This window comes from Podarcis gaigeae (assembly GCF_964106915.1).
Source record: "Podarcis gaigeae genome assembly, chromosome: 4".
In the NCBI taxonomy this organism is placed as follows: Eukaryota; Metazoa; Chordata; class Lepidosauria; order Squamata; family Lacertidae; genus Podarcis; species Podarcis gaigeae.
In genome coordinates, this window is record NC_139677.1 from 72143475 (window position 1) to 72163431 (window position 19957).

Here is a 19957-nt window from a genome sequence, read left to right on the forward strand (position 1 = left end):
AAATCCACTGCTTCGGGATCTTGATGGGCGACAAGATTGTACAAGGGGATTGTTGTTGTTTATTAAATGTGTAGACTGCTCTTCATCTGAGGATTATAGGGCAGTCTACAGAAAAGCATAACTACTTCCTATAGTTAACTGCTTTGTGCCATCCTGTGAACTATGCGCTCAGAAATTGCTCAACCAGTTATAAACAATTCCTTAGTCTTATCATTCTATGGCGCTTCCACTAATCATCCTTTCTCACCCCAGACTCCTCATGTACATGAGTTCAAAAGAAATGGAGATTAGTATGGATAACAGTAATGCAATATGTGTCATAATGTAGAAATGGGTTGGTAATGTCAGTGTGTGAATTCTGCCCAGTCATTGCATTAGTGTAATACAGTCTTCCCCAGGTTGGTGCCCTCAAGTGTATTATAGCTTCCCCCAGTCCCAGCCAGTCCCAGCCAGCATAGCCAGGTCAGCGATGAAGTTAAGATAAAACACCAGGAAGCACCAGTCTGGGGAAGGTTGGCATAATCACTCCCTGCAACATGTGTATGTGTGTTAAAGTTGGTCTACAAATGCAGAAAAGGCACTTGGTATTTACTCCTGGACCACTTTAGTGTGACAGTTGAACTGAAAGGACTCTGTGTCTGGGAAATCTTTATGTCTTGGCCATTCTTTAACATTCCTTCAAAACAATGACAACTTGTCCTACTCTGTGCACAACGGCTATAACACTCGTCTGCATTCAGTATGAGGGATGGTATTTGAATCTGTGTCAAGAAGATTCCACCCAAGATGTTGAAGTTCTGTATTTCCATAATTGTTTCTAGATCAGAACTTGGTGGAGCAGGGAATGCCCTGACAATGCAGAATTGAACCTCTTGTTCAGTCTCTGATTGGCCTGGGAGGGGCTTGCTTTGGCTTACTGAACAGTGAAGCTGGAGTTGTGAAACCTTGAATTTGGCAGGCTTGAATGCTCTTCCTATATCTTCCATGTACAAATGTGAAATCTTTAAATGTTGCTTCCCTTGTTTATTTTCCTTGTTTCTTTCTGTATAAAACTGGAGGCGGGCTGATTATTTGAGCATCCTAGTGGGTTTTTATTTGGGGGGGGGGTGTTTCAACCCCGTTAGAATTGCTAATTGCTGACCAAAAAGTAGAGGATATTTGACACAGCATTATTCAGAATGAAGATGGGGAATTGTATGAGTGATGAGTTCTCTGTCTCCTGATGTGCCCATTTTCCAAGACAGTTTGTCTTTGATGTGAGAGAGCATCCAACTGTGTGATTTCCCCATGTATATTCCAAACGGCATTGAATGCCTTACCTGTGAAGCAAGATTTGGGTGGCATGAAAGATTAACAAACGACAAGCTGTGTAAAAATAGCAGGCAGATCTGTCTTAGAAGAATCTGTAAGCAATCCTTGTTTATCCTCTTCTCAAATGGTAACATTCTGAGCCTGGTAGTCCAAAGTGCCCATTTATGAGTAATCGTAAGTTTGTCAGTGGTTCAAGTCAAAACATAACATAAAAAGACTACAGTTTCTGGCTGCATTCCACCTTCCATTCCCACTCACAGAAACATCCCAATAGTTTGTTGTTCATTCTGTTCTCTCACTGCAAAATGTGCTTAAGTTCGGTTTCAAAGATAACAGCAATGAGATCCATGTCCACAGAGGGGGAAGAATGCCTGGTACCCTTTTAAGTAGTACTGGCCATTGATTAAAAGCTACCTATTATGAGCACAGTCTGCCCATAGTCTTGAGAGTACCGGTAAGTCCAGGCGCTTTGGGGGCACATACACCCCCCCAACTCACCTGCTTCCACTGACACCAAGATAAGCTTCCCTCCCAGGGAACACAATGCTGGATTCCTCCCTACAGACTGTGGTCCCAGTCCTGATAAGTTGCTAGGTACATTTTAAAAAATAGATATATATTTTTTTGAAATAATTTTATTTGGTTTTTCATATTTAAAATTATAATCACACCACATCATATCCACAGTTGAAAGATCTCTGGACTTCCCACCTTCCCCTCCCTGGGTGGACCTGAGTTTCTACCCCTTTCTCTCTCTCTCTCTCTCTCTCTCTCTCTCTCTCTCTCTCTCTCTCTCTCTCTTACTCCTTGGATGATGATAGGCCAAGGTGAGTGGGTAAATGGGTCTGGCTGTGTGGAAACCAAGCCTTATGAGGACCACCTGAGGGAGTTGGGTACGTATAGCTTTCAAAAGAGGAGATGGAGAACAGATATAAGAGCCATCTTCAAATATCTTAAGGGTTGTCACATGGAAGATGCTCCAGAGAGTAGGACCCAAATCAATGGCTTCAAGTTACAAGAAGGAAGATTGCAATTAAACATCAGGCATAACTTTCTCAATGTAAGAGCTGTTTGACAGTAGAACAGACTCCCTCAGAAGGTGGTCGACTCTGCTTCATTGGAAGTTCTTAAGCAGAGGATGGGTGGTCATCTGTCCTGGATGCTTAATTGAGATTCCTGCATTGACCTTGGGGTCCCTTCCAATTCTGCAGTTCTATGATTCTATTACTCTATTTGATAGTGTGACAGGGATGAATGAAAACTGCTTTGAAGAAGGCAAGGAATTTGTTGCTGTTAAATGTCTGCTTTCATATTTTATTGCATGGCTTCTAAGCGACAAAATAAAAATAAATACCCACTTTGACAAAACATGAAAAAGAAAAGATAACATGGCTATTGGAGAGGGCAACATAGAATTGCAATGGTAAAACGAAGGCTATGTCTTTAGAAAGTATTCCAGCACCAAAAGCGAAGCTGTTATTATGTGCAAATCTGCTGCTGAGAAAGGGATACTGTTAGACACGTTTGAAAGAACAAAGAGGATCTAGACTCTGTAATTAAATTATATTGCTCAGATTGCAGGAGCCCACTTGAAGCGTCACCCTTACCATTATCTTGAAAACAATGCAGCCAACAATAATAATATAAAAAACACACCATGCAAGCCCTGGGGATTTAGTGGCTCAGTGGTTTTCACACTCCTCTGACTGCTCACAAGACAGCTGTTGAAATCCTACCCTGATCAGATAACTCTTAATAAGTCCTTAGTGAAAATTGGATCCCTGCACCGTTTCCATTTAACTTACACATCCCCATCAGTGACCTATCAAATATTTGGCAGGGTACTACAGCAATGTTGAGTTATGCTCAAAGGAGACAGAAATCCTCCCTTTATTATCTGTATCTCAAAAAAAAAGATGCCCTCCCAAGAGGGAACATGCTGCAATAAGATAAAGAAACTGGTGCCAAAACTGTGGGTAAGGTTTGGTGTTTGGACAGCATGAACTTCATCAGACGGAATATTTCATCAGAACATGAATAAACAGACATTTGCATTCCATTTCATATCTCGGTTTATTAAGGTGAGATATGTACTGAAGGGTGACATTCTAAGAAAAAATACTTTAAGATGACTGTTATTCCACATACTGTGGTATTGAGGTTTTGCTAAAATTGTTCATTGAATCAGCCCAAGGACACTTGAAACCACTCCTGTTTCCAGACTGTCTCCAGACAAGTGTTCCAACACCTTCCCAGGGAAGAAGAATTAAGAACATAGGCTGCTGAATCAGTCCAGTGGGTCATGTGACCCAGCATCATATTCATATAATGGCCAAGCCAACCAGATGCCTATGGGAAGATTGGAAGCAGGATCTGAGTACAGTAGCCCTCTCCCCTCCTGTGAGTTCCAGAAACTGGTTGGAAAACCACATCACAAAATTTGGAGAAATATGACTTTCAAATGACAGCAGTGTGTTAGTTCCCATATTGGTTCGAGGAATGTGAATTAGGTAATTTATCATGAACAGAATTGAAACATAAAATTGAGTTTCTCCTCAGCCCCTGATGGAAATGAATGGGATTCGTTGATGTTTTGTTCTTATTCTCTTCTTATGTCATTTTTGTGCTTCTAATTTTCTGGCTTACTGGAATTAGGATGTTGAGTGTCATTTGCCAAAGAAAATATTGTTTCTCCCATACCATGTCACAGATTAAATAGAAGCAGGCACTTCACAGCCTTCTCTTTCTTGTTAGACGTTCCTCCCACTCCCTTGCTATGATGGAGTCTTTGTTCCTGTGTATTAATCTGTCGTTTCCTGCTTTGATGCAGTTCAGTGGTAGAATTGTTGTTCTTTAATAGCCTTCTAAACAATTTTCACTCTTTTATCAGTCTTTTAATGTTTGATTGATGTTGGCCTACTCTTAAGATGCTCCTTTAGAATATTCTGTCTTCTTCTTTTCAAATCAGTGTTCACTCCTGCTCAGATTTTTATTCAAATATTTGTATGTGGTTACACATTTTATACATTAGTGTGTATTTGTGCCTTTATTGATGTGTATGTGTGTACTCCTCTGTGAAAAATGCCACCTTCAGGCACACACATTCTTTTATTTAACTCTAAAAAGCAAAACAAAACATAAGCCCTGGTCCAGAAGTCCTCTTGAGAGATATTGATGTGTAGTTTCAACTAATATCTTCCCTTTCTCCTCCTCCTCCTCCTCCTCCTCCTCCTCCTCCTCCTGTTCCCGGAGCAAATGACTTGCACAGATAAATATAGGGAACTGATACCAGATCAGGCTGTCCATCACCCAGGGTGCTTTCAGATGTGGGAATTAATGCATTAGCTTTCCTGGTTAACATGCTAGCATTTCATTCCTGGTTTCTAATTCTCCCTTTACTCTGCACTGTTGCATTATGGAACTATGATTTATTGGTCAACATGCCACATATCATGCTAAATTTCATTCTCACCAGGGTACACGGTGTCACACCAAAGCATACATTATCATATATGCCACCAGCACCATTCGTGCTTCTGTTCCGCCATGATTCATCCGCAAAAATGGCAGGGAAGAATTGTATGCCAGAATACCACCCCAACTTTCTGGTGACTGCGTGCTTGTGGTGGGTGGAGCCAGAAACAAAAGTGAGGGAAGCAACAGACTTCTTTGTACAGAAGGCTATGTTCCAACCAGGCTAAAGGCAAAGGTTTCTACCTACCACCACCATCACCCATCTGTCTATTGAAACAAGCAATAGGCATGCTCAGAGATACAGTCCATCAGCCAAAAGCATTCAAGAAGGGTATGGAACAAGGGTGTGGGTATGGAACAGGAGAGAGACTCAAGAACTCAGCGACCATGCTCTGTCTTCTGGTGAGAGGTTCTCCGCATCTGCCGTCCACAACATATTGAATAATAAACAACCCTAGATTCTGGAAGCAGTATCTCAGTCCATTACAGTGGTACTTCTGGTTACATACGCTTCAGGTTACAGACTCCGCTAACCCAGAAATAGTACCTTGGGTTAAGAACTTTGCTTCAGGATGAGAACAGAAATCGTGCTCCGGTGGCATGGCAGCAGCTGGAGGCCCTATTAGCTAAAGTGGTGCTTCAGGTTAAGAACATTTTCAGGTTAAGAACAGACCTCTGGAACGAATTAAGTACTTAACCCGAGGTACCACTGTACAATGTTATCTCTCTCCTGTTTTTTTAAAATATTGTCATGTCTTATGTCATGTATGTGTCCCTTCATTTGTTTTCAGCTGAGAAACAAATTTGACTTTAGAAATGGCAATATAGATAAACTGCTGGGGATAATAATAATAATAATAATAATAATAATAATAATAATAATAAACAATAATTTTATTATTTATACCCTGCCCATCTGGCTAGGTTTCTCCAGCCACTCTGGGCAGAATATTTCATCCTCCCAGGACACTCTGTAACTGACCGTAAGCCTCCCCCCATTCTTGAACAAAAGGACTTTCAAGCAGTGGGAACTACTGAATAACAATGCCTCAAAAGGTTCAGTGTTGTGACTGGTGAATTGAATTGACACAATGGATTTCCCCCCCCCCCCCATTCCATTAGATAAATGCCAGGATATCTGCAATGCCAACCGAATGCCCTCTGCTAATAACATAATTATCATCGTTTGAACTTTGCTGCATTTCGTTCCCTCATTGTTTACAATCCCCACCACACCACCAGGTATGCAACTCAGGAAAACACTTCATACATCTGATTAAGTGGACTGCATGCAGACCACAAAAGTCCATGCCATAATAAATGTTCTGGATTTTAAAGTTCCACAAGACGGTTAGTTGGTTTTGCTGCAAGGGACTAATATAGCCCCTCCTTTGGAAAATTTTATGTAGAAATAAGAAAGCACACATTGTCGTTAAGCACATGCAAAATGCCATTTCTACACCACCACACAACCAGAACTGGCCCTTTACATCTTGTATGGGAATAGGATGGATGTCTTCAATGTGAGTTTTAAGTCCTTGCTTTTCTGTCTGAAAATAAAGCAGGCAGTGATGTTAAAACCACCCACCAAATGTAATGATATTGTGGAAGGCACCTTGGCAAGCTGTTTTTTTTTTTTTTTAAAAGTTGTTGGTCACCAAGGAGATAATCTGAGGCAGATGAACTCAGCTCCTGACTAAGAAGATCTGAAATATATATACATATTCACTATTGTAAACCTTTATTCCAACAGTGCTTGCACGTCTTTAGTATAAACTGTGCCCTGAAAAATGATACTACACTTGTTACTGAATTTTTAGCACCCTAACTCATCATGCATTGTTATGTTCAAGTCTCCTTTATGAGCTTCATGCTTTGAGACATGGTGGTAGTCAGCAAAATCTATAAAGATGAGAATGATAAACAGAAATTCAGTTTTGTTTATATTTTTGAATAATTCTAGCATGTTTTCGATCCCACACACGTTGCTGTAAACAAGTTTGAGACCACTGAAGTTAGATTAGCACCGAGGTGGCTTTTGAAGAAATAAACACCCCGTGACAAATGAAAATAACAATTTCCCCTGTAAATTCTATTTATACATAGTGCTGCCCCAGCAATTCCAACCTGACAGTTCAATTAAATGATTGAAATAAGCACAAACAGTGCTCAACTTAGTTTCCAGCTCTTGCAGCATATTTTTTTATGTCTTCTGTGCTAGATCCTGCAAAATACTGCACTTCAGAGGACTAAATAGAAAAAATAGAATAAGCAATGTTTCAGTAGAAAACTTGCACGTTTGATTGTGGGGGAAAGTTGGAAGAAAACACAAGTTCAGCCACAATGAAAGGCCAACACCAAATGGATGCCATGTGCAATGTGATAATATTTTGAATCTCAACAATTGTTACTATAAAACTGATGCAAACGTGAACCTTTAGCTAAAATTTGGAGGGAAGGGATTTAGGATGAACAGAAGGTTGAAACAGGCCTGGCTCATTCACTATAGTACTTCCTCGGATTTCTTTTTTTAAAATACAAAAACCTGCTGCCTTTTCCATGGTGGTGGCCATTGGTCTATTTTGAAGTGCAGGATCTAATCATGACAGTGACTGTAGTCACACACTCAAAGATGAGTCAAAAATTGTGGGAATCCATTATATATAAATACACAAGCTAAAAACAGCAGTCCATACCCCCAAACCCAATTCATTAAAATCAACATGGCTGCAGTCTTATGTAGTTTCTCAGGAGTAAGCTCAATTGAACTTAGTGGCACTTACTTCTCACTGCATAGGTCAAATGCTTTGCAAATTAATAAAAGACCTGCATCCAGCTGAAATGTAACCTTAAGCTTTTCTTTTACAAGAATGTTTGCATTCTTAATTAAAAGTTAAGTTTATCATTTATACTGCTAGTGTGAAGTAAGAACCCCATAAAAAAACACAGAAGTTGTTAGAGCAGATTCTCTAACTTATCCTATACTAATTTGTCATGAACAAGAAAGCTTATTTATCTCTCCAGTTATTTGCCTGAGTAAGGAGGGTCCCCTGTGTTCTTCATCTACTGTAACACTTATGGCAGCAATAATTGAGGCTGGCAGCCAGCATCCCCCCACATTGCCCCTAGAAGATCCCCCGTCAACACAGAAGCTTCCTTGAGCAGAGTTCCACCAGTTGCCCTATCACCAATACCACCAATAGAGTTTCCTTAGTCCTGCCCCTGACATCCATCTGCTAGGCATGTGTAGACTTTCCTGGTTCATACCCCTTTTAGCATTTCAACACATGTCATTCCAAAGAGATCTGGAATGGATCCAAAAGATGTCAGAATCTTGAAACAATTACAAAAAGAAAAGGGGGGGGGGAAAGCCAAGGGAACCCCGTCGTTCCTACTAAATTATAGATCTGGGCCAAAACATACTATTTAGTTTCAGTTTCAATATAGTCAAAAACTGTCTCAATTTTCTGGTGTGCTTTTGAGTTGCCCCTCAGAATTAATTTTCCATCCAATTCCTGGACACTAATTGCAGCTCAGAAAGAATCAATGCTAGCCTTTGGGGGGTTTGCACAGCTATATCTGAGCTATAATTGGTATCCAAGACTTGTACAAAATGCAGAGAAATACCTTGGATTTTCATGCAGTTTGCTTAGCTGTTCCACAAAGGGTTCTCCCTCATCTAACATGCAGACTTGGATGGTAAAAAAAATGAAACACACTGATTCTGCTCAGTTCTCCCAAGTAGTTGGATACTAATTAACGTACTAAATTCAGCCATTTGGTGTGGGAGTGGTGATAGCCACAAAGTAGAAAGGTCACACAAATGATATTTTGTATGCCTTCTGCAAAACCTTGTTATCTTTGTGTCTTCCTCACAGTGATGGTGTTAACTCGTCAAAAGATCCCAAGGGTCCACATAAATTAGTGAAGAATACTGTTGGGAAGTAACAGAAGGCAGCTCTACTTATCATTGGCTCTGGTTCCACCTATTGTTGACTTCCCCGCCTTCCACCCTATCTGTCCCAATGGACACAAGCCACCATGGTATAAGACACAAGATAGGATGGTAGGAGAGAGGCTAGCAATGGTAGCAGCAAGTGAGAGAGTCTCACACAACCTCAGAGGAAGCAAGGAAAGCTGAGAAGATGCAAACTTGAAGTGGGAGACATCTAAAATAGAGGTCTGTGATTGGAACAACTACACAGTTTCAGTCACTGGATATACTTTGGGGGAGGGAATTAAGGAACCGTAGAAGGTGATAAATGCTATGCAACTAAGCCTCAAAGAAAATTTATAGTGAGAAGATTCCAGATCCCCTTTACAATGGAATAAGGGATTCACCAAGTCACGTCCACAAAATTGGGTAGAATTCAGGCATGAAAAGAATCCTGTTATATTGCTGCATCCTTCTGGGGCCATAACTTAGGACATTGTGACAATTGCACCAATAATAAGCTTGTCTGTGTTTTTGTATCTGTGCTTTGTTAAGACTGGGCCACATTCTTTGGCATTCCACAGACATGTTGAGCAGGATTTCTGAGAAAGTCCTTGCCCATTACTACATCTTTCCCTTCTGCTGTCTTAAACCTAGCAAGATGCAACTGCTCCTTTCTCAGGTCTTCTGTTGCTGAGTAACACCATCAAACAGGGCTGGTTTTATTTTTGTATCTTTCCTCAAGTTCTAATAAAGTAAATTGAGCAATATTCTCTGTTTATTGTATTGATAAACAGACTGTAAAGTGTTTTATGATATTGTACTTCTGGTATGAAAGACACTAGATGAACATAAATTGCCACTGTAGTTGTAAAGTACAAGGGCGGGGGAACACAACCCTATATTTCCCCTTTAGGGCTTTTTACTATGTTTGGCTCCAGAAAAATAAAATAAAATAGACTTGTTCATTGTGTATATTTTTAGTGTAATTAAATGTTTGAACAGTTTCCCCATGGAAGCTAATAACTCCGTCACACTCTCTCTTCACTCTTAGCAGGCTGTTGTCATGTACAGACCATCACCTTTTCAGAGCTCTAGGAGCTCCTTCTGGTTGCAGATGCCCCAAATAGAATAAGAAAATGTTTTCAGGAAAGCAGGTCTTTCTTGCATGTGACAGAGCAAATTTGCTTAACAAGTGATAATAGGGTAGGTTTTGCAAGCACTCATTCTTATATCTCTGGGTTTGTTTCTGTTTGGTGACATGCCCGCTTCACTGTCTTGATTGATGAGGGCAAATCTCACTTTTCCCCAAGCCCAAATCCAACCCTGCTCTGGGTGCAAATCTCCGCCTACCCTGAGTCAAAAAAATTATGCTCAGTCACTTTAATCTCATCGAGCCACAGAGGCCACTACCATCCCAAAGACTCTGAGCCAGACTAGCCACAAAGGATTTCCTCTTCAAGTTCCAAGGTTTAGAGCAGCTATGGGGAACCTTTGGCCCACCAGATATTGTTGGACTACAACTCCCATTATACCTGGCAATAGGCCATGCTTGCTGGGGCTGATGGGAGTTGTAGTTGGGTAATGTCTGGAGAGCCAAAGGTTCCCCCACCTGGTTTAGGGAATCCCTTTTCATCTTTTTGGTGTCTCCAGGTGCTCACCAGTGCCTCTGCTTCTCAGTCTTATTTCCCTATTCTGTTTAAGACACCATATCCTGAACTATATGCCAGAGCCACTGCAATGAACAGTAGAGTAGGCCAGAAACCAATAAATAAATAAATACAACTCTCTTCACCAATTTGGCTGAGAAAAAAAATAAAAATCATATTCAGCCCTTTATGCAACCAGTTGCTCCTGCAGTGTGTCACAAGGCCAGGGAGCTGGGCAGATGCTTGCCTTATGAAGTCCTATATAAACCCTGTCCCTGCATTACTCAGTGTGTGGTTGTAGTATGTGTTCACATGCTGGCACCCAGCTGCTCTTATTCTCCAAGTGTGGACATAATGGTACCCTGCTATAGCTGATATGTTTGAAAGTAGGGTTTTTTTTGAGATTTTTGAAACGTGCATCTAGGTATGGAAGCATTTGTCACTTTGGGGTCTCTGTTTTTTCTTTTTTCTAGCCTTAAATTCAATTCTATGAATTTTTGCAGCAATCTATGAATTTGTTTTAAAACTAATCCTCATGAAGAATTATTCAAAATTTTAGGGCAATTTTCTCCTGATAAACACACTTTTGTATGTTGTTTTGACTGTTGTATGCATTTTTGCAAGAAAACTGTCCTAATAGAATGTATTTTGTATGTTATTTTCAAAAATGTATTCATTTTTATGCACAATTTCCCCAACATATGCATTTTTGCAAGCATTGGTTGGAGAACAGTATCCCAAAGCTCTGAAAGTGTGAATTTTTAAAGATGGCTGTGATTGAGTTCTAATATTGTTTCAGAAAGTGTGAATTTGATAAAATCAGCTTTAACTGAAAACCACAATCCCTACACGTTGACAATCACACTTAGCAGATGTCGGGATTCACCAGTATATATTTGTGTTTTTTTTGTGGTTTTTTTTTTGATATTCACAAAAATTATCTGGGATTTTCAATATTCACATCCGAATGTCAGGATTCAACAAATTTTGGAGCTGTACTATGGCAGAGAGAGGCATCAGAATCCAAAAGGTTCTCATAACAACCACACAAAAAATGTAAAGAATATAATCCAGTGGCATCTTGGAAGGATGTCCAACCTGTTTGAAAAGGCTACTGATCCTGACTGGGATTGAAATGAGAGGGTCCTGTGGGCCTTATGAGGTAGCATTGTGCATCGAGCACCTGGATCAGGGACACAAAAAACAGTGCCATGGTGGGGTGTGGCTAGTGAATACGCAAGCACATATAGTAGATCTACTTATGTTAACAGCTCACCTCTATGCCAATCAGCAGTCAAACACCTGCATGGTCTGATTCAGATTTCCTTCTAGACCATAGCCATGGCTCAGTAATAGAGCAGGTTCTGTGTATGCGAGAGAGACAGACACACACACATACAGAGAGAGAGAGAGAGAGAGAGAGAGAGAGAGAGAGAGGGAGAGCATTCTAAAAGCTACTGTAGTAGCTTTCTGAAGGTAAAAATGAAATAATGGATCCATAGAAAAATGGCAGATATCAGGTATTTTTACAATTAACCTCCATTGATTGTGTCTACTTTGCTTAAAATGGTGCCAAATCATTCTGTAATGCTACCTCTATCACTTCACAAATACACAGGAGAATACAGAACCCAATTACATTTATGCCCTTTGTGTTTGGGATAAAAAGGAAGATCATACAGACTTGTTGGAGAAAAGGAATAGAACTTTTGTTGTACAAAGGCTCGAACAGTCACAGTCTAATCTCTACAGGTACCCTGTTTTAACTATCTAAGACATACTGTTTCTCTCTGCAAGGTCTTCTACTACTGAGTAACTTTGCAGTATCTTTGATATTCTCTTCTCCTGATATCCAGCCAATCTTCTAATAAAGGTGGTTTCTTTTTAAGTTCTGTGATACACCAAAAGACCCCCATTGTTCCATTCACCACGCCTACATCCAGTGTTCTGATATTGTGCCTTTCATAATTCACCAGTTAGTGTTTTCACATTACATGTTTACCCTAGGAACAAATTGGCGTCAGAGGACTCCACCATGATCAATTATGAGATCTCTTTATTCAGATTTGTTGCTTGTCAATTCTTTTAAAATGCTGGGGATATTTATATCATAATATGAATGTTCATATGATATCCCAGAATGTATCTTGCTCCACCCCCCTTGTGCTAACAAAGCAGAAATGATGGATGAGAATCTGGGTAGGATGCTGAAGGACCATGGGGAACAGGTGTTTTTGTTTTTTTCCCATTGCTGTTTCCTGGTGAATGTTATGAAGGAGAGAAAGATATTGGAAGTAAATCACTGGCTGCAAAGGTGGTGCTGTCATAAAAGGTTTGGCTTCTTTGACCATAGTCTCCACTTCCTTGAGGAAGAACTTCTGGCAAGAGATGGGTTATACTTCACAGTGGTTGACAAAAGTGTGTTTGCTAAGGTTCTCACAGACACGATCATGAGAACTTTAAACTGAAAATAGAGGAGAGGGAGACAATATTACAGGTGACGGGGAAACACTTGGTACTGGGGATAATAGTTTCATTGATGCATCTGAGGTGGTGACACAGAATCCTGCTAAAGGGCAGGAAACTACAAGAAGAGAAAGCAGCTGAAGGGAAAGGCACATGGTTACAGTTGTTTCTATACTAATGCACAGAGTATTTGTATAGAACAAGCAAGACAAATTGGAGCACAAAGCATGGCAAATATGACCTGATAAGCAATACTGAAACCTGGTGGGATGAGACTCACAAGTGGTAGGGAGAAATTGAAGGGTATAAGCTATGCAAAAGGACCAAACTGGAAGCGAGGAGGAGCAGCATTATATGTAAAGCATATGTACACTTGTGAACACTTGTAAAAATTGTAGGAGAGGGAAACAAAAGTGACCTTATTGTGGGTGTCTCCTATAGATCTCCAAGCCAGACTGAAGACTAAGATGATGCCTTCCTACAGAAGATTACCAAACATTCAAAGATCAGAGAGGTAGTAGTATTGGAAGAATTCAGCTACCCAAATATCTGTTGGAACTCAAATTCTGCCAAGAAATTCCTCAGGTGCCTCTCTGACAATTTCCCAGAAGGTGGAAGAAGCAACACAGGGGCTCTCCTATCCTGGACTTGGTCCTCACCAATAGGGAGAAACCAATCAATGAAATAAGAGCTGTTCGACAGTGGTATGAGTTCCCTCAGAAGGTAGTGAACACTCCTTCATTGGTGGTTTTTAAGCAGAGGTTGTATGGTCATCTGTCATGGATGCTTTAGTTGAGATTCCTGCATTGCAGGGGGTTGAACTAGATGACCCTCGGAGTCCCTTCCAACTCTACAATTCCATGATTCTATAAAATAACTGAGAACCAAAGTCAACACTTCTATTTCCTCCTCCTAATCCACTTGGATGACTTAAATAGTTTAGGGTGATTTTAAAACAAGTGTGCAGAGAAACATGTCCTGATAAAATCAATAGCTCCATAATTGCAAAGCACTCAGTGTACTTTATATCACACAACCTACCTTTAAGTCATCTTTTAAAAAGACACCTTCGCAGACGCCCATCCAAAATTATTGGTTATGTGACTTTGGCTGTTGAACATTTATGTGTTTTGCTTTTTTGTCACAACTTTTCTTCTTTTGCCAGAAGGACCAATGTGGACATAGGAAAAGCATCATCTAGAGATGGAGTATGAGAAAGTTCCAAGGAAAGGCCATCTTGCTTGAGGTTGGGAAACACAGGTTACTCACAAGGCTGACAGCGCTTGATTGACAGCGCTGTCTGTAGTTATGAAGGCATCATACAACTATCAAGGGTTGCAGGCATTTCCAGCATGGAACCTAACTCACCCCATTTCTCCTAGCTGGGAACCACAATAGGAAAGGTTGTTCTTGTTATTTTATGAATAGTCACTACCTCTGCACTGCTTGTTTATTTGTTCACTTCAGTTATTTCTACCCCACCTTTCAGAACGTTACAAGTAATATTCCATAACATATTTTTGTAAAAAGCCACACAATGAATATTAACATATTGAAAACACATTAGGATGCTTGCTACATGGCAGTTGATCTCCCAAAGGTGTGGCTGGTATAAAAAGTAGTCTAGGTGGGAAAAGCCCGGAGGTGGCCTCTTTCTCCCCTGAAATCCTTTCCAGAGAACAATTGATGGGGCTTTCTTTTGCAAGACACATGGAAGTTGCTGACACTGCTAAATCTCAACCCTGGGTTTTGTGGATGATTCTACCTGTATTGATGAATATTATGTGCTGCTGTTGCTGAGCAAAAATGCTTTATCTGCTCCTGTTCATCAAACAGTTTCCAAAGGCATAGAAGCGCTGCAATAACAAGCTAGTGTGTTCCACCATCTTCCTTTAATAAACTTCTGGCTTGTTGAATCCCAGCAGTTTATAACTGCTTCTTTATTTCTTCCCCCACTATGTAATTTCTGCGTTCTCTCTCTCTCTCTATATATATATATGTATATATATATCCTTATATCCATTAGTTCTCTACAGCTCTAGTTCCACGAGGCTCCTGCCATAGCTTGCAGAATGGGAGGCCTGGTGAAGAGATAATAGTATGGGCTCAGAAAGAGAAAGAGAGATCAAAGTCAACACCTTATTTACTGAAACCAAAAGTCAAGGCACAAAATGCATTTTGATGAAATACAATCAAGTGAGGTTTGGCACAAGAAAACAATTCAGTGCTATTTCCCCCCACTCTGGAATGCACACAATGCACTCATGGAAAGAAGTTCATTATGTTAAATAATGGACTGTATGAGTCCATTGCCATTTTATTTTTATTTATTAAAAAAACCCAATTTTAATTATTCTTCATGGTAAATGTGAAACATGGGCTACTTCACACGTGTGGAATCTGGACTATGAACAAGTAAAAATAGCTGAAGCAGGGAATTAATCCAATGAGAGAGATTAGTATCACAGTAAGTTCCATGCTTAAGTAGGGCTCTGGTTTTTATAGCCCTGATGTTTTGTATCATGGAACTGTAGATAACTAAGACTAAAATGCTCTGCCTGACAGTTGCTGCTCTTATCCTGAAATTGGAGGCATCTGCTATGAATATCACAGGGGAAATGTGAACATCATGACTTAAGGGAGTATTCTCTTTCATTCTGTCAGATCCAATGAGGATAATCATGCAGGATCGTGGTGATTCTCCATTGCTTGTTCATAAAAGCTCTTGATTCTACTTCTTCTACAAGAGAGTTAAGAATCACATTATGGAGTAAATCTGATCTTGATGGTGGCTTACAGTACATTGCAAAAGAAAAGAATCCAGCTTTTACTTGAAGTACAAATACTCTTTACTGACAACTTTTTATTATAAGAATCTTTGAAACACTGTTCATCTCAAGACACATCCAATTAAATGCAATTAACAGATTCCCTTTCTTTTCTAACTCTCAAATCTAAGCAAGCTGCACGGAAGTGCACTCTGCAAATCAATGCTCAGAGGTGAAGGCAGCATCAAAGGTGACATTATCTTCCCCTTTTCCTCCAAAGTTGCTTGTAACTGAGCAAATAGGGGTAATATAGCTGCACTGTACACTGCACAGAATACAAATGCTCCCCTGCCTTGATCGAGCAGGTCTCTTACATTTAAAGCAGAATCACAAATAGTTGACTGCATGAGATCCACACTCATCAGTGTGGAAACCTTTCTCTCCCCTCCAAAAGTGCTACCTTTTTATAAGGCTCAAATATAATTCTCTCACTCAATAATGTTAAGAGCAAGTGTATACTTATTTATATTTATATAGTACTATCCAAAAACAGCTAGGGGTCCCTTTACCTTTATTTATCCAAAAACAGTATATATGATTATGGTGAGGAGTGATGGTGATAATGTTACAGTCTCTCTTTCCAGGAAGTAGCTGAAGAACAGTTAATGAAGACACCTCCTTGATTAAGTTACATAGCAATTTGCCAAGCCTATTTGCTCTTATTCTCTTAGGAGCGTGGAATATGGAACAGATGGTCTCTGGTGCCATCGATTTTAGTATTCCTCCTGTTTCCTTCCTCCCAATTTGTACTTCAAGTATAATGGTTCATGTTTCTCTCTGGAAGATGAAGTTGGATTCTGAAGCACAGTAATTCTGTTTCTGGAGAATATGTCACTATTTTGTTGTAAGAGACATTAGGTCACAGGGCTATATATGTTTTTTGGCAATACAGTGGTACCTTGGGTTACAGATGCTGCAGGTTACAGACTCCACTAACCCAGAATTAGTACCTCAGGTTAAGAACTTTGCTTCAGAATGAGAACAGAAATTGTGTGGCGGTGGTGCGGCGGCAGCAGGAGTCCCCGTTAACTAAAGTGGTACCCCAGGTTAAGAACAGTTTCAGGTTAAGAACGGATCTCCAAACAAATTAAGTTCTTAACCTGAGGTACCACTGTATCTGATTGTCCCCACATTTAGAAGGAACTTAAATCTCATCCTTCATTTTCTTCTCCCCTCCCATGACATTGATCTGTATCTGATGCCTAATAGCTTTCTGCATCTCTGTTAGCCAAAAATCTCCTTCACTTCTGCACACAACACACAAAGGTCTATGTTTTCTCTCCCACATTTGCAAGCATTATACTTTCCCACATTACCTAACTGCCTAATCACATTCTATACTCCATCACTGGAGGATGCCCAAATCACATGTGATGACAACAGGTTTTTTTCTTCAAAACCCACACCTACCTTGTAGTTGGTCCTTCAGACTATTTGGTAATGCTTTTATTTATTATCCCACTTAAACATAAAAGTAGATCTCCTCTTCTACATCAATGTGCTTCTGGTAATCCCCACAACAAGCTGAAAAGGATAAGTGAAGGATTAGAGGGTAAGAGTATTAATGGAGATAAAACTTCACCCAAACAATCTAAGTCTCTCCTGATCATTTTCCCCACCTTGAACATGTGAGTTATCATGCAAATTTAAATTTAAGTGAGGTGGCCTTTATTGGAGCAATCTCTCTCTCTCTCTCTCTCTCTCTCTCTCTCTCTCTCTCTCTCTCTGTGTGTGTGTGTGTGTATTGCATTTATATTTGTATTTCCAGCAGTGGCTCACTGGGTGGTAGGACAAGTAGGAAGATAACTAAGACTCCATTGTAATGTGGCCACATTTTGACATTGTTTAATTGCTGACTGACCAGGAATGCACAATGAGGCCTGCATGATGCTGAACCAAAGCTTTCTGTCTCTGCCACAGTTTTTTAAAATGTTCCAGTTAAATAAATTCAGAATCTTGATCCGTCCATGCTTCTTAGAGTGCTTCCAGTTGAGTGCTTCTCATGCATGGAAGGTTTCTGCAGCATACACACAACAGAGTTGTCATCAAAATGCCAGCCTAAATCCACCCTGCCCCATCCCAATTCAGAATTATCCCTGGTGAAAATTCAACAACAGGATAAAACACTTGTTGCCAATAACCTGTCTACAATATCTCAGTGACTTATTTAGAATATTAAGTCCATTTGGAAGCACCATTAGTATCTCACTATTAATTTTAGATGTCACAAAACAGCTGGATAGTAAGAGTGCCCACTTCCATTTGAGTCTCAGAGTTGTATGCTTAGATATTTTGAGTAGGCCTCAGGTCTTGTAGGTCAAAGCAATAAACAGAGGTGCTAAATATCACATATGTTCCTTATTGTGTTGATATTGTCAAAGGCGGTGAACTTCTCTTGTAATAGCATTCATGTGGCCTCAACAGTCCCAAGAAAGACACTTAGATTCATTTTGTTTGTTACAATAGCCAGGAGATACACATCTGACAAATTAAACATTAACAGATTCCCCCAGGATGGAGCTTAGCTCAGACCTTCTGTATTAAGCTACATCCACAGAAGACTCACTAAATGAATGGAATGGGATTTATGACCAAAAGACTGAACAAACATAAAACAAAGAACTAAAAATTATAGGGTTTTCCACATAATTTAAAGTGATGAGGCAACCAGACCTCTAAGAATTGACGAGTGGTCTCTTCCAGTGCTACAATGCTATGATTTTATGTGATTCCCCCCCCAAAAAAAAATCCATTTGCAGCCCCCTTAACTTGGAAAATTGTGGGAGTTTTATGTGGCAATTTTCCCACCTTTTTCATAGTATGCATCAGAGCTGCTGAAGTGATGAGCGATGAGGGGCAGCATGCACTGTTTTCCCTGTTCATTTAAAGGCCCGTGGCTTTTCTTTTCTTTTCATTTCATTTCAAACTGACAAGAATGTGTGCCAGTATTTTGGCATAGAAAGTCATGCTGAAAAGGTCAAGCCTAGAAGAATGGTGGAATGTAGAAGGAGAGGGATGGCATAGAGGAATGGAATGTGTGAATGACATGCAGTACAAGATGGTGGTATAGCAGTCTAGATGTGATGGAACAGTCATGTGCAGTGTGAAAGGAATGTTAGAAAATGGGACAGGATCTCAGTTAAACTAACACAATAAACCCCAGATGTCAATGCAGCCACAGCTTCCTATTTTAAGTGACAACCAAGCCAAGGTTGAAGTGAACCTCAGTTTTCTCTTTTTGGAAAAGAAAGGAGTGGAAGGAAAAACAAACTGATGGAAGTGTAGATTCCCAAAAGTTTCTTCAGTGGCATATGTTATGGGTGTGCACCAACAACAAGATTTGGTTTGGATCCATATTCTGTGCTTTGGAGAACAGACCACTTCAGTCTAGGGTGCTTTGTGGGGTGCCCAATTCAACTTGTCATATTTTATCCAAATTCTAACAATTTCAGTTCCTTTCTCACAGAGGGCCAGTGAAAAATCAGGGACAACAGTGTGTCTTTGGCAGACTTTCCCCCATGGTGGAGTCTTCCAGATGTTTAGAACTTTGGTTAACATGAACCTATATTATTCATCATGCTGATGGGAAGTTTGATAAGACTGCTTCAAGGCTCCCTGGAGCAAACTACACTAGATACTGCTAATCCCCATTTCTGAACATGATGATATCAATACTGCAACTTCTTCCACAAACTTGGCTCTGAGTTTTGATTTAGCTCTGAATTAGTTGTTAATACATTCTGGTTGTGCTTCAGGTCCATTATTCTCCTATGCCTTTGACACAAGCATAACTTATCGCTCTAGAGCTTGTAAACCCTCCTCCCCAAGAGCTGGCAGTCTGACTGGTCATGAGCTCAGACTGAGCTAACTTCAGCGTGGTGAAATTTGTAAAAATCACTAATGCTACTCAAAGCCAGCCTTGCAGGTATTGGCTTTGGAGGACAACAAGAAGGAAATTTATTGTCAAAGTCTCAAATTATTGTTTGGTTTGCTTTTTTTGTCATTCCAATGTATATTCCTTTCATACCTAGCAAATATTGCACCCTGAAATCTAATATGAATAGGATACATTCCATGACTACAGTTCACAAACAGCCATAACTTCCAGTCAATGACAATGAAAGAAATTTTGCCTCCATGAATTCAGGTCCATCTATCCAAGCTTCTTAAATCCATACATTTCAGTCCCTGCAGGCCTTATATCCCCTGAAGTTCAGTTTGAGCAGCTTTCCTCAGCAGTCCAGAGCACAGATGGATGGAACACTGGTCCTAATAGAGGCTTCTTACCAGAGGCT